General features: G+C 36.9%; 1 protein-coding gene across 1 annotated transcript in view; it reads right to left on the reverse strand.

Moving 5' to 3' along the window:
- Positions 1-13644, reverse strand: part of LMX1A (LIM homeobox transcription factor 1 alpha) — a 52022-nt gene extending 38378 nt beyond the window's left edge. Inside the window, exon 1 of the mRNA XM_081948920.1 lies at positions 13566-13644. The gene's annotated coding sequence lies outside the window, so the exon portion shown is untranslated. The remainder of the gene's footprint in view (positions 1-13565) is intronic.
- Between the last annotated feature and the right edge of the window lie 286 nt (positions 13645-13930).

Below are 13930 nucleotides of genomic sequence, written 5' to 3' on the forward strand. Positions count from 1 at the left end.
GCATTAGGAGAAACGCCTCTGGTTGGTCCAGGCGCGCCTGCCGGCCGGCGACACAAAACACCACCCACCCATTGATTCCCCGTCTGACAGCTACCCATATAAATAGCTGTCAGACGAGTTCAGTGTTGCTTGTTCCTGTCAGTTGTTCTGTTTAAATAAAGGGTTTTGTTTGAACTTCGCCTCCTCAGTTATTGCCGCCTCAGGCTTTAAAAAAAAAGCTTCATGATTGGTAGTATACCTTAGCATACTTCCTCCCCTTCTTATCTATCACCATCAACAAGAAAAATTCATACTAGCATTTTGTTAAAATCTGCCAGTCCTCTGTAACAATGGCTAGTTCTTATTTAACTATATGGTGTTAGTTGTGAGATACAAGAAAAATATCACAAGAATGTAGTTTAAAAACTACAATATAAACAAACAAACAAGCTACAGTATATAGCCAAACTAAGAAAAGTTCTCCAAAGGATAAGATGTAAGAACTCAAAGAAAGTATAGTTCTTAATTCCATAGTGCAGTTTCTTATGGGGTCTTTATTTGCTTTATTATTTATACATCCTTTCTAGCATATTTAAAAGGATAGAATAACTCTGTCCAGCCACCTTGGAAGGGATGTCACTGAGGAAGTCATCAGAAGGACCCTGGAAAGCCAGCAATCATCCATATACAGAGAAGAAAAGGGCAAGGCTGTCTTTCAACATTGTTTAAAATTATAGCAGCTTAATCTTTAGGAGATCCAGCAATAAGAACACAGTAGCTGCATTATCACCATACATTGTTTCTTACTTTCCACGGCGTTTGTGTTTCAGAATAAGAAAGCATTAGGGAAAGGAGTCCATCTCCACCCCATTGTATTCTGGTTCTAAACTTATGTAATTTTTTGTTAATTTTAATATTTAATATTTTGTTTTGTATTTGCATTTTATCATATCAAGTCATCCAGAGTCATGTAACAGTGAGATGGGTGGCATAAAAATTGAAAAATAAATGAAACAAAATATCAGAAGACCAGCAACAGGTCATCAGGATAAAATGGGGTTGCTATATTCTAAATACAGCCTTGAACATCATTTGAGAAGATTCCACATGTTTTTATACATGTTTTCTTTAAAAAAAAGAAACGATTCTTCGGTTCCATAAAAGGGCAGCTGAAGGGCGCCAAACTCCCTCTCCACCCAGAAGATAAAGAAAATGCATGATCACTGGCCATTACAGAATGTCAGAGAATTCTACGGCCATCATTACTTCATTTTTTTTTGAAATATATTTTTATTATTTTTACATTTAAAACAATGCAATACTGCAGAATCAAAGTGACCATACATTCGCATTATACACAATTAGTCTCAACCATTAGCTATTAGCCTACTTAGTGCATTATCTATCCTTCTGTCCAATCACAATATATACAGTTTATTCCAGTCTTGTCACCTTGTCTTATACCAATCATAAAATCTGTTCCAGACTTCAAAATATTTTGATTCCCCTTCATTTTTAAGTTCAAGAGTGAGCCTATCTGCTTCTGCACAGGCCAACACTTTTCTGATTATATCTAGCTTTGATGGTATATTTTCTGTTTTCCAATACTGCACAAAAGTTATGCATGCCGCAGTTAGTACATATATAATTAGATAGAATACATTTTTCTTAAACCCCTCCGGTATTATGCCTAGGAGAAAAAATTCTGGTTTAAACAAAATTTGGTCTCCCACCATTTTTTCCAACCATGATTGAATCATATTCCAATATCTTTTGGCCTCATTGCATGTCCACCACATATGATAAAAAGTGCCTGGCATTTTTTTACACTTCCAACAATTTGGAGCCAGATTTTTAAACGTTTTGGAGAGCCGTGCTGGGGGGAGATGCCATTTGTAGAAGATCTTATAAAGATTTTCTTTATAAGTAGCCAATGTTAGTTTCCGATTAAGTATCCAAAGTTTTTCCCACTTAGCCAATTCCACATTATAACCAAAATAATTTGCCCAGGTGACCATAGCTTCTTTGACATGTTCTTCCTCGATTTTATATTCCAACAAGAATCTATACAGCACTTTGATCAACCTGTTTGATCAAAAGTTTATCTAATACTATGTAATCTTTAGCAATATCTTCCTTCTTCCTGTCCTGTGCAAACCTTGACTGTATCTGTAAATAAGACCACCATTCTACTTGTACCCCTTGTGATGCCAATTCTAATCTAGTTTTAATATCCCCCTGTCTGTTCAATAACTCTTTATATGTAACAATATTTTCCATATTAATTAAATTTGGGTATATATATATATACTTCCATCGTAGATAGCCAAATGGGTGTTTCGGTATAGTGGTCGTGTTTAATTTTGTTCCATATTAATAACAGGGACTGTCTGATATATTGTCTATTGAAATATTTATGTGCAGATCCTTTTTCATACCACAGGAAGGCATTCCATCCTGCTTGGAGGTCATGACCTTCCAATTTGAGTAATTTTTTATTTCACAACATTATCCATTCTTTTAACCATGTTAGGGTGGCCGCAATATAATAAAATTCCCAGTCTGGTATGCCAAATCCTCCTTTTTCTTTAGTATTTTGCATGGCTTTGAGTTTCATTTTTGGTTTTCTTCCCTGCCAAATAAATTTCATAACCAATTGATTCAAATCCTTTAAAAAACCTTTTTCTAATTTAATTGGAATATTCTGAAATAGGAAAAGAAATTTTGGTAGTACATTCATTTTTATGGCTGTGGTCCTACCCATCAGGGACAATTGTAGGTTTTTCCATCTTTCTAGGTCTTTCTTAGTTTTGTTGATCAGATAAGTATAGTTGTCTTCTTTGATGGATGCACACCTCACAGATAAGTGTATACCTAGATATTTCACTTTTTTAACAATTTGGATACCCAGTTTCTTCATTAACTCCTCTTTCAATCATATTTTAAACCAGCATTTTAGTCTTTGTCATATTTATCTTTAAACCCGCTACTTTCCCATATTCTGTCAATTCCTCAATAAGTTTCATACCAGACTTTATAGGATCCTCTAACACAAACACTAGATCATCCGCAAAAGCCTGTAACTTGAATTGTTCCTTTTTAATTTCTAGTCCCTTTATCTGTTCCTCTTTACGTACATTCCTGGCTAAAACATCTAAGGTTAATATAAACAGCAGCGGGGATAGGGGATAACCTTGTCTTGTACCCTTCTGGATTGCTATACTTTGCGTTAATTCACCATTAATTATTACTTTTGGCTTTTTGATTTGTATATATTGCTCTAATTGTGTTTATAAATTTATCCCAAAATTCCATGTGTTCCAATTGTTGATGCGAGAATTCCCAGTTCACATTGTCGAATGCCTTTTGGGCATCGAGAAAAAATAGTGCAATTTGTTTTTCATTATGTACTTCATAATATTTGAGAATGTCCAGCATAATTCTCATATTGTTTTTAATTTGTCTTCTGGGGAGGAATCCATTTTGATCTGTGTGGATAAACGATGTGAGGAATTTTTTCAACCGTTCTGCTATTATCAGAGCAGAAATCTTGTAATCTGCATTTAGCAGTGAGATTGGTCTGTAATTTTGTATGAATGTCTGATCTGAGTTCCCCTTACGTTAGTCTCTGTCCATGATAGCGGTGTCTTCGCCTCTTTCAACACAGCTTTATAAACTTCCAACAGTGTTGGAACAAGCATATCCTGGAATTCTTTATATATTTCCACTGGCAGTCCATCCAGCCCTGCAGCTTTATTAGTCTTTTGTCTTTGCATGGCCTCAATTATCTCTGATGTTTTAATTTCTTCATTGAGCATATCTTTTATTTCCTCTGGAATCTTTGGCAGATCTGACTTTTCCAGATATTGTAGTATTCCTTCCTTTGTATAGTCTCGGTTTTCTCTATAATTGTTCATAGAACTCTTGGGTAATCCTTTTCTTTTCCTCTAGTTTATAGCAGATCTCGCCTTTTTCATCTTGTAGTTTAGTGATCCAGTTCTCTTGCTTCTGCTTCCTCAGCCTATAGGATAGCCACCACCCCGGTTTTTTTGCATTCTCAAAGAAATTTTGTTTTGCTTTTTTTATAGACTGTGCCAATTTTGCTTTTGCAAATATAGCCAATTCATGTTTAATCAGTTCCATACTTCTTTTTATACTTCTATTTTGTGGTTTCTTTTGAAGTTCACTCTCTAAGTTTCTATACCTTTCTTTCAACTCTCTTATTTTTTGATTCTCAATTTTTTTCTTCCTAGCTGTAGCCAATATCGTGACCCCTCTTATAAATGCCTTAGTTGTATCCCATAGGTTTTGTATGGATGTGTCTCCTGGCCAGTTTTCTTTGAAGAAAAATCTCAATTCCTGATTAATTCTTTTAATATATTCCTGATCCTTTAGGATTGTTCTATTGAATAACCAACAATAACAACCCTTTTGTTTTTTCTATGTAAATCAGCCCATAAATTGGGTTCTATGTCTATCTCCTTCACTTCCGAGATTAACTCCATTGACATCCAGACCATATCTATCCTTGACCAGGATTCATGTCTATTCGAGTAAAAGGTGTATTGCTCTCCCTCTGGACATCTTTCTCGCCATACATCATAGATATTTAATTCTTTGGCCATTTGGAAGAATGACTTGGGCAAAATTCTCCTAGCTCCTTTTCCCCTCTTTCCACTTTTATAGTACCACTTCTGGTCAACTATAGCATTGAAATCACCCATTAAACAGACATTTTCGTTTTCCATCTCTCGAATAATGCTATGTTGTCTATAATAAAATTTTCTCTGACCTTCATTAGGTGCATATATTACAACCAGTAGCACCTTTTTTTGGTTTAACATTATTTCTACAATTAATATTCTCCCCTCCTCATCATGATAAATTAATTTAGTCTGGATCGTGCCTTTAACTTATAGTGCTATTCCTCTTTTCTTTTGATCAGCTAATGCCATGTACAGTTTACCCAATCTAGGATATTCCAAGGTCTGGATCTGTCATTTAGTTATGTGAACCTCTTGCAATGCAATAATAATAATAATAATAATAATAATAATAATAATAATAATAATAATAATAATAATAATAATAATAATAATAATAATAATAATAATAATAATAATATTTATTTCTTAGCCGCACCCTCTCCCGAAGGACTCGGGGCGGCGTACAATAAAACACATAAAAATACAAATATGGACAAAACATACATATAATATAGACGTATACAAAGAGGAGGCGGACAAATGGATGGAAACAATTAAAATTGCAATATTAAAAATCCCCTAAATAAATTAAATAAAAAATACAAAAATAAAAAACCCGTCAGGAGCGATATGATCAGACTGTGGCTGAGCCAGGCCAGCTACTTGGAATAGGTGGGTCTTGAGCTTTACACGGAAGGAGCGGAGGTCAGAGGTAGTCCTAATATCCAGAGGGAGGTCATTCCACAGGGCTGGGCCCGCCACAGAGAAGGCTCTACTCCTAGGCGCCACCCCTCGGCACTGTCTGGTGGACGGCACCTGGAGGAGTCCCTCTCTGTGCGAGCGAATTGGTCGCAGGGATGTATGGGGCAGGATACGATCCCGTAAGTAACTAGGTCCTGAGCCATGGAGCGCTTTAAAGATCGTTATCAAAACCTTGAAACGCACCCGATAGACCACAGGAAGCCAGTGCAGCTCGCGCAGGAAAGGTGTCACATGGGAGTACCTGGTACTCCCCATAATTACCCGCACGGCCGCATTCTGGACCAACTGTAGCCTCTGGGTGCATTTCAAGGGAAGCCCCATGTAGAGAGCGTTACAGTAGTCCAGGCGACTACTTGAATTATATAGTAATTCAAACTTTGTAGTTTATTAAAGGTTGTTTTCCTTTTCTGGGGCAGGTTTAGACCATTGATATTCAATGATAGAATCATGATTTCTCCTGACATGATTCTATGTGTATTTAGGTCGTGTACTTCTTGTTGCCCTTATCACTCTCACTTCTCTTAGTTCTTCCTCTTTTTTCTCTAAAACAACTTCTTTCTCCTTTCTTGTCTCCACTAGTTCTTTTTCTCTTCTTATCTGTGCCCTGAGTCCTTGCATCCTTGTTTCCAACAGTTCTCCTTTGTCTTCCTCAACCTCCTGCCCAACCAGATTATTGTAGAAATCTTCCGCTTGTTCCACCGTGTCTATTCTGAATCTTCTATCTCTCCAAGTTACCAGTATACCCTCCGGCATCAACCATCTGAAGTTAATTTCGTATTTATTCAGCACAGATGTCAAAAATTGGTAGGGCCTTCTCAGTTCTCTGATTCTCCTCGGTACCTGTTTTAGGACTGTTAATTGTCGTTGACTATGTACTATCGGATCATCTCTTGTTCTATTCAGCACCTCGTCGCGTATTGATTTTTTAACGAACTTTACATAGACTTCCCTCCGGAAATTGTTCTTTTTTGCCTAGTTTGTCTGGATTCTCTATGTCTCATCGATCTCACTTGCCATCTCATCCTTTTCTATTCCCAAAGCCTTTGCCATAAGTCTGCCATCATATCTGGTAAATCCTCGCCTTTTTCTTTCTTTACATTCTGAAACCATAGAAATTGGGCCGCTTTCTCCGATTCGAATGTAAGGACCATTAACTCAAGTTCTTTGTTTGCCTGGATCAGCCTAGAACTCAGCTCCTCCATTTTTTTCTCCTCCTTCTCTATCCTTCCTTCTATTATGTTTATTCTTTGTTCATTTTTATTGATCTGTTCCTGGAACTTCTCAAATTTATCATCCATCTTCTGGATCCTCTCCTTTAGTTTTCCAGTATCATTTCTTATTTCTCTGATATCCTTTTTCAGTTCTTGGTAATTTTTAGCCATTGTCTCTTGCATAGTTTGTAATATCATCTGAAGCTCCTTGGTTGAATTAGATCTTTTGCTCTGGAGCATATCAGAGGATCTTTGGTTCGAAGGACCGGTGGCCGCTAGAGATAGCTGGGATGCTGACTTCCTCCCTGTGCCAGTTTTTGATAGATTTGGAACGCTTGTCATTTTTTTGAAGAATTGGATCCCTAATTTAGATATTTTCCAGAACTCCTACTTTCTTCTCTCACTCGTAACTTCCTCCAGTCCTTCTTTTTCTTTCTGTCTTTCTGTCTTTCTTCCTTCCTTCCTTCCTTTCTTTCTGCCTTCTTCCCTCTCCCTCTCCTTTTCCCTCTTCCTTTACTCAATAATCAATTTTAAAGGGTATTAAGGGGTAGTATGATCTATATATCAATAGATTCATATATTATATGAAAACAGTTATCATAGGATAGAAAGAGAATGAGAGAGACTTGTCAATTTATCACTATATATATATGTATGTATGTATGTATGTATATGTATCACACTTATAATATTCCTATATTTCTATATTTCTAGCCATCTATTCTATTAATTTAAGAGTAAATTCTAAGAGTGAATTCCTTATAATTATTGATTATATTGTAATCAAACCATCTCCTTGATCAATACTAATGCCAATAATGTCAAAAATGGTGGAATTAATAATCTTATAGCAATACCAATACCAATGACAATAACAATATGTTCCTTTGATAGTAGTCTTATAACATTAATTCCTAACCTTTAAGTTCAACCTTCCATATGACCCTCCTGAATTAAGTGATTATATAAATATTCTGAGTCCCCTTGGTCGGGTAAATTTTCTTTCTCTCTCTCTGATTGTTTCTTTTAATAATGTCCAAAGATTAACATCAATGTTCTCCAATAGTCAGGTCTCTTGTTATCCAATGGGTATAGTCACCAAAAGTTCTGTTTTCTCTTGAGGTATACCATGAGGGGTTGGGGGTTGGGGGGAATTCCTGATTTCGCCAGTAGATGTCACTCTTCCACAAGCTAACCAGATACAAACTAACAAGATACAGATGCCATGAGTAAGCTTTCTTCTTCTTCTTCAGGCCTTCAATAGTTAACTCATTTCCCCCTGAAGGTATCCATGTTATCAGAGTTATTTACAGCCGGCCTTTGTTGTGTTAATTAATTAAGTTTAGATTCGGCTCCTCAGACAGTTCAGAGAAGAAAAGAAAAAAGTCTCCAGCCTTCGCTCAGCGTATTCCTATCGCCGCTACAAAGAGGCAGATAGAAGGGGGAAAAACCACCCCACTCCTTCTTTGAGCCCCTTAGTCTCTTGAGATGTTTAGGAATAAAAATACCTTCCACCAAGATCAAGAATCTGATAATCCACTCGCGACTCCTGCAGCTTCTCTGCAATAAATCCTCGCTTACTTTGAACTGCTATCAGCACTCTGGGACGGCCTTTACAGATCGCCCTCTTCCACACCCGGGGTTATGAAGGAAATTTCAAGCACAGACCATGAACTGCCATCCTATGGTCCTGCCAAACCAACCTTCTCTTCAGATTTCCCTACAGGAAATCATCGGTTTACAAAAGTCTTTCAAGAAACCCCTCCAGATGCCAGACCCAGCTGCTCTTCATGGAGCTCTCCGTTCAAGCAGCTATTCGTGCTCGCAAATAGCTCCGCCTTCAGTTTTTTTTTTACTTCAGTTTTGATGGAAGTGGACAGGACTATACCGTACTGAGAAAAGAAATGAAAGACTTTACACTCCTGGATCCATATTCTCTCAACTCACCCACTTCCCTCAAAGGAGAAATCTCTAGCCTGGAACTGGTAGATATGCTTTATTTCTTTTGAAAAATGTAAAAGGGGTCATAGGAGGAGAGAAAGGAACTGCATTCCAAACACCACATATATTCTTTTTCTTCTTCCTCCTCCACCTGATTACTCAGTTCCAGCCTCTTCATATACCAAACGTCATTGAAGCAAAACTTCACTTTGCCATTATTGGTTACCTGCAAAAGGCAATGGTATATCAAATAATAGAATGGCCTACAACAGAAGAGTACGGTGTCACATTTTAAATTATTTCTTTTATTAAAATATTTGCTTTCTATTTATAAGGAGGGAGTTGTGGTTTTTGTTTAACAAAACAGCATTAAAAATTAGCTGTCCTACAAGTAGGCTGGCATGATTCAGTCCATTTTATCTTCCCTTCTCATGCAAATATGCTTTAGCGTTGTATCGATCTATAGACATACAAGTTCTTTATTTTTAATTATTGTGGTTTATTACCATTGACAGAACTGATTTCCTCCATGAATTTATCTAACCCTTTTTGAAAATCATCTGGAGGCAATACTCCATGCAATGATTGATCACACGATGAAGCATTTTCTTTCATTTGTGCATAATTGAATTTATATCATGACAAAGTGAGGAAGTATTCAATATATCTTTTCTGCATCATGTATTATGTTAAATTCTGAACCTTATTCGTCCTTATAAATACATGGCTCAATAAGAAATGATATTAATATTGTGCAGCTGAACAATTTTAGATAGTTTCAACTGGGCTAAAAGCATTCCCATTGAATTAGAAATGTATCCAATCCTTTGTCACAACACACAATACTTAAGAGTGAAATGCATCTTTTCATCCTCCATTAATTTTGGAAAAGAAAATGGATATACAGTGGTACCTCGGTACTCATCATTAATTGGTTCTGGGAGATAAGTACCAAAAATGATGAGCAGCAAACTATTTTTTTCCCATAAGGAATAATGTAGTGAGTCACAAGGCAGCCAACACCAATAAGTTCTAGCTTATGCAGTGAGTATCAAACAAACAGTACTGGGACAAAATTTCTATGTCAAAATATGTTAAGTCCTAGACTCAATGAGTTTCAAAGCAGTTGAGTACCAAGGTACCACTGTGGAAGTGGAATTACACTAGAATTCAGTGTCTAGCTTCCAACTCTTCAGATATTTATAGAATATACAGTGACCACTGGAATAAAGGCATAGAATCACATTCTATATTTGTCCTAACAAACATTCACTAAGTTTGCACAGTTCCTATAATTAAATTAACTTTACTAGTATAAGCTTGGTCCTAAAATTCAAAAACTCAAAATAAGTTCTTTGAAAATTCCTGGTTAGATGCATATTATCTGATATATACAACTTGTTTATATAATTATATGAATAGGTCAGAGAAGCTACACAGTATCTTTCAAAAATTCAAATTAAAGTTCATACCACAAGGGGGCTGTAGAAGGTAAGACAGAGAAGGATTTACTCTATGTGTCCTTTCTTGGCTATGACTTGCCTGTTCTTTGTCTAAAAGATCACCAATCTCAGGTCACTTCTTTCTGCACTTCTTCCTAGGCATTCATGTGTTCTTGGATGCTATCTATAAAATCCTTCCTGTAAATAAGTCTTCTGATCATAACTATAAAACCGGCTCACCAATCAGGTCAGGGTCCTATCAGGAATGCTAGGTTGCACACCCACAATGCTTCAACTTCCAATGGTATCTGCCACTAGCAGATGTTCATCACTTATAGTGCAAACATATGAGGACACTGTTTTTCTTAAAGTGGTCCAAGACTCAGGATGGACATAGAAGCTGTAAAATTGCTGATGAGATTTAGTCACTTGTATAGGTAAAAGTCTGTGGAGATTCTCAGTCATCCTGGTCATGGTTGTCCCAAAGGTGCTTTTTCAAGAGGCGACTGGACTTTCTTGCTTTTTCTTTGAAAATGTTTCACTTCTCATCCAAGAGGCTTCTTCAGCTCTGACAGGATAGTGGGAAATAGGTATGGGAATAAGAATAGATTTCCAGAGGAAAAAGTAGTCTGCAATTTTTCAACTGTCAAGCTGAAAAAGCTTCTTGGATGAGAAGTGAAATGTCTTCAAAGAAAAAACAAGGAAGTCCAGTCGCCTCTTGAAAAAGCACCTTTGGGTCACTTTAGATACTTTTTTTTTCAAAAATTAAAAAAAATCCTAAGATTCATTAGATGGTGTTTATTTACTTCAATTTTTCAATAGAAAATTCTGAGTTTTACAATTAAAAGTTCAGTCTTTTAAATCTTTATGTTTTCTTTCTAAAATAAAATATCTTCATTGCCATCTATCATTTGAAAAAAGACCTTGTTTTTGGTGTTGTGTGCAAAGGCCTTTCCCCTCTCTATTCTTATCACATACCCCACCTCCCATCCCTACGCAGTGGTAGACAAGAGTTAGTTTTACTGCCTGGCAACCGGGTTGGGGCTAAGCCTGCTAAACTATGAGTGGGTTTTTTTGGCTGGAGTACTGGAGGGCCTGCAGCCCTACCGAGAGAGAAAAATTAAGCACCCCATGCCATGGCTCCAGAAAGGGGAAGAATTAGGTTTCATACCGAGCAGGCTGGACCATGGCATTCTTTAGCTAATGCTTAACAAACCCCTTGACAAAAGAAACCAACTTAGCTGCATGTTTGTGAAATGTATTCACAGCAGAATTAGGTTTGTCAGGGAATGCTGTGATCTCCTACAGTGGCTGTGGAATCCATGCTCACTTCTGTCAACTTAACACTTTTAAGTTTTAACTACCTGGACAATCAAATGCCTCGTTACATATCAAGTGTATAATGATCATGAAATTATATCTGATGCTCCAATAGAAACTAAATTCTGCACAGAGCAAGGCATTTCTCTACTTCTGATTTGAAATAGGGTGTACAGAGAAATGCAAGAAAGCAACTGACACTAGGCCAAATTATGGGGACATGCTCCACTAGATCCTGTACCAGCCACACTTTAAATTCAAGGGCAAGCAATAGATTTTAAGAGAGGTGACTGACAAGCCATATTGTTTGAGTTAGAGGGGGGGGGATATCAGTTTTTCATTAACATAAATGGTTAAGAATATAGTGGTGTTTTTCAAAGCAATGCAAAAGTCTAAAAATCCCACCAGGATGATAGTAGGAATAAAAGATACAAGACTCTACACAAACTTCACTTTCATTTAAAATTATTTATTTTTCTCAATGTTTTAGCAGCAGTCTAAACTGCTCTCTTCAATAAATTGAAATTCAAGCACCATACTTGTACCATTCATTTCAACAAAACTCCTCAAAGCGTATTTTTAAACTCCATCATGGCCTTCTTGAATGGATCATCTTCCAAGAAAAGGAAGGAGACCAGAGTCTTGACATGGCACCAATAGGCCAGAATCTGGCAACCAGGCCCTAGAATCAACATCCCAGCAGAATCAGGCTTCATAGCTTAAGTTTGCAGTGACATTTTTTATTCCAATATAGAAATAAGTACAGGTAATTCTCGACTGTAATTCTCTTGCAACAGTTCAAATTTAAAATAGCACTGAAAAAAGTGACTTATGACCATTTTTCATACTTATGCCCATTGCAACTTCCCTGTGGTCACATGATCAAAATTCAGACTCTTGGCAACTGGTCGATATTTATGATGGTTGCAATGTCTCAGGGTAATGTGATCATCTTTTGCAACCTTATGATAAGCAAAATTAATGGGGAAGCCAGATTCACTTAACTGTGTTAGTAACTTAACTGCAGTGATTTAACAAATGTGGCAAGAAAGGTTGTAAAATGGGGCAAAACTCACTTAACTAATGTCTCATTCACCACAGAAATTTTGAGCTCAGTAGTGGTCATAAGTCAAGGACTACCTGTATCCACAAATATCAGTAACAATGCATTAAAAACCAAGAGGAAAGAGGCATCTGGGAAGTAATATTGTTCTTGTATGTAGCCTTTGTTCCCATGTTAATTAATCAGACAATCAGGGCTGATCCATACCAGTCCCCCTTGGTTGGAGGCTGGAGACTTTTAGCATAAGCCTTCAGCCTGAGAGCAATAAAGAACAGTCTACACAGCAGTTAACCAAGGCAGTGCTCTGAATCTTGCTTCTTTACCTGGATTTTTATTTATATCTGTAAAAGTGTAGTCATCTACTTCTAGAAAGCCTCTTTCTCTTTCTAAGGAAGACATACTTTCAAATTGTTATAGTTTACTCATAAACTTTATTTTACAAATGTCACTCATGCTCATCAAACATACTTATCAAAATTTCGATTAACTTCATTCTGTTTATTTTCTGTGATCTCAATATTTGCTCAAAGAATACTGCATCTTCCCAATTTCCTTGTTTTTATTTATAAATTCTATTTCTGTTGGTGCTCATTTTCTTGTAATTAGTCGGGATTTTGCAATTCCCACTCTGATTTAGGCATTACTGTTTAGTACAAGGGATACTTCTTTAGGGATGGCATTTAGTACCAAATAGGAAAAAATCTAAATTTGATTTGCAAACCAGCTGTTTAGACTATTTGACAGACGCAGAGTGGCTGGAAAAACTGGATTGTCAAATGGAATTATCTAATTTTTCATCTTTTCATTTATCAACTCATCCCCTTGTGGCAGGTGGGAAATTATTTTTGTTGATCCTTCAGTTTTTAAAAAGTATGTATAACTGAGACGTGCAATCCACTGGTTTTCAGAAATTATAGAATGAAAAACAGCTGTTAAGCCAGATGAAAATCTTCTGAACTCGAACTGGATAATGGATCTGAGTCTCAGAAGCATTTTTTTGCTTCTTTACAGCCATGTGTTCTAATCATGTACACAAAACACAGCTCAGCAGAAGAGCAATCATCAGTGAAATATGCCGCAGAATGAATTGATATGTCCTGTCCAAAATAAATGGGCTGCAAATCTTTGAATACTGACTTACCAAAAGCAAAGACCAAATGAATGTACAATGGGACCTTGGGTGCTGATCGTAATCCATTCCAGGACTTCAGTCGGCACCCGATTTGGTCGTGACTAGAAGCAAGACTGATTGCACATGCGCAGACACACAAAAAATGGCGCAGAAGGGGAAATTGCCGTGGCAGGGGAAATCACAGCAGCTGTGTTTATTCGGCACCCGAGGATGTGTTCATGACGTGAGTGAAACATTTAGTGGATTTTTTGGTCGGCACCTGAATTGTTTGTAGTCTGAGCCGTTCAGGACCCGAGGTCCCACTGTAATTCCAAATAAGCATGCTTATGTGGTTCTTAGTGAAATATATCATTTTAATACAGACAGTTATTTCT

The sequence above is a fragment of the Natrix helvetica genome, assembly GCF_964273705.1.
Source record: "Natrix helvetica genome assembly, chromosome: 3".
Taxonomy (NCBI): Eukaryota; Metazoa; Chordata; class Lepidosauria; order Squamata; family Natricidae; genus Natrix; species Natrix helvetica.